This window comes from Nicotiana tomentosiformis, chromosome 10, assembly GCF_000390325.3.
Source record: "Nicotiana tomentosiformis chromosome 10, ASM39032v3, whole genome shotgun sequence".
Lineage (NCBI taxonomy): Eukaryota > Viridiplantae > Streptophyta > Magnoliopsida > Solanales > Solanaceae > Nicotiana > Nicotiana tomentosiformis.
This window is the reverse complement of record NC_090821.1, coordinates 77,179,574-77,181,817: the sequence shown is the minus strand read 5'-3', so window position 1 is coordinate 77,181,817 and position 2,244 is coordinate 77,179,574. Positions and strand designations below refer to the sequence as shown.

General features: G+C 45.1%; 1 non-coding gene across 1 annotated transcript; it reads left to right on the top strand.

Moving 5' to 3' along the window:
• Nucleotides 1-1,492: 1,492 nt before the first annotated feature.
• On the top strand, nucleotides 1,493-1,567 carry TRNAP-UGG (transfer RNA proline (anticodon UGG)). Its single transcript has one exon. It is a non-coding gene; the product is annotated as a tRNA-Pro (tRNA).
• The last annotated feature ends 677 nt before the right edge of the window (nucleotides 1,568-2,244 follow it).

Genomic DNA, 2,244 nt, shown 5'->3' with positions numbered 1-2,244 from the left:
AACTGGCAAAAATTAAAAATTTGGCGATTTTGGTCGGCAGTGGAAAATTTGATATCGGGGTTGGAATGGATTTTCGAAAGTTGGAGTAGCTTCTTGGTGTCATTTCTGACGTGTGTGTAAAATTTGAGGTCATTCGGACGTGGTTTGATAGGTTTCGGCATCGTTTGCGAAATTTGAAAGTTTAGAAGTTCTTAGGCTTGAATCCGAGAGTAATTTGGTGTTTTGATGTTGATTTGAGTGATCCAAGGGTTTGACTCAGTTTTTATGAGGTTATAGGATATGTTGGTATGTTTGGTTGTGGTCTCGAGGGCCTCGAGGTGGTTTCGGGTGGTTAACGGAAGGTTTGGAACTTGGAAAATGCAACTGAACTACTGCTGCTGGTGTTTTCCGCACCTGCGGAGAGGGAGCCACAGGTGCGCGACCGCAAAAGCGCATGGGAGGTCGTAGATGCGGGCAGTGTTGAGTTGGACTGGAACTGCAGGTGTGAGAAGGGGTCGCATCTGCGAGCCCACAGATGCGAGGCTGAGTCACAGATGCGGAAGTGAGGAGTTGGTCGATTTCTGCAGAAGCGGAGAGAGAGGCACAGGTGCGCTATCGCAGGTGCAGTATTTGGCCGCAGATGCAGAACCTGGGATTTTAAGTGAGTTCCGTACCTGCGATGGAAATTCCGCAGGTGCGGCATCGCAGAAGCGGAAAAGGGGACCGCAGGTGCGGTTTCACTAGGCAGAAAGTATAAATAGAGGACTTCGAGATTTTTTCCTCATTTCCACTATTTTTAACTCGGACTTTGGAGCTTTTGAGGTGATTTTTGTAGGTGATTCTAGGAAATTCACTGAGGTAAGTCCCTTGAGCCTAAGTAACCTTAGCTATGGTGTTTTCCCGTTGATTTCTCATCTAATTAGTGGGGTTTTGAAGTGAAAAATTGGGGGTTAGGGCTTGGGAATTGGAGAGTGAACTTTGGGGTTTTGGAGGGGCAAATGAAGTCGGATTTGGATAAATTTGGTTTGGTTAGACTCGTGAGTGAATGGGCTTTCGGATTTTGTGACTTTTTTCAAATTTTGAGACGTGGGCCCGGAGGGGCGGGTTTGAGTTGATTTCGGGTTTTGGCTCTAATTTAGTAGTTTTCTTGTGGAATTGATCCCTTTAGCTTTTATTGATTGTGTTGTATTACTTGTGGCTAGATTTGGGATGTTTGGAGGCTGAATTTAGAGGCAAAGGCATCGCATTTTTTAAGCTTCTTATTAATTCAATCCTATAATCGTCTTCTTTGTTCGAAAAATACACAGTGGAAAGGGATGCTAGTCGGCTCGGCGATGTTGTAGCCCAAAAAAAGAAGATCTAGGCCCAGTGTCCCCCTCCTTCCCCCGCCGCCTTCTGACCCAAGGGCAAGGTCCTATCGGAAATAGGATAAATAATGGAAAAAGTCCCTCTCCGATAATAGGACTTGAAGGCGTAATCTTTCTTCCCAACGAGCCCTTTTTTTTTGGTGAGACGAGGTGTAGCGCAGTCTGGTCAGCGCATCTGTTTTGGGTACAGAGGGCCATAGGTTCGAATCCTGTCACCTTGATGTGGTAGCCTTCTCCGTGGTCGGACAGTAAGGCAAACAGCGCAAAGCATAAAGTAAAGACATGATGCCTCGACTAAGTAAAGTGTTTTTGCCCCTTATCGGTAGTTCCGTAGCAGGTTGTTTCGTACGTTTTCTAGGATCAGATAGAAGCACCACCCCAGAATTTATCCTTCTTTTCTTCTTACTTTTACTAAGTCTGACTCTAGTTTCTCGTTCAACAAAAAGAAAAAGGAGTGTGATTCTTTTATTCCTAATATTTTTCATCTCTTTCTTTTTCTATTTTCTCCGGATCTACTTACTTTCTCGCTTAGATGTTCTTTTGGCTGATCTTTTCTCTTTTGTTTTGGTTTTGAGTGTGGGGGGAGGGCAAGGACTTCCTCTTCCGGGCCCTTCAAACTCCTCATCGGAAGATTTATTCGGGCTCCAATTGTTGTCTTGTCTATTCCCTCTCATTTCTTGTTGAGACTTGTTGTATTCTCTGTTTGGGCTAATTATTATGATATTCTATGAGCCCGATGGGCTGGAGAAGTTAGAGACTGAGATAGGGCCTGAGTGCCGGGTTGAGAGCTATGTGAGAAATATTGGATCGGGTTCAATGCCGCATCAATATTGAATCAGGTTGCAAGCCGCAACAAGCCTTCGGGCGATATATCGGATCGGGTTGCACGCCGCAGCAA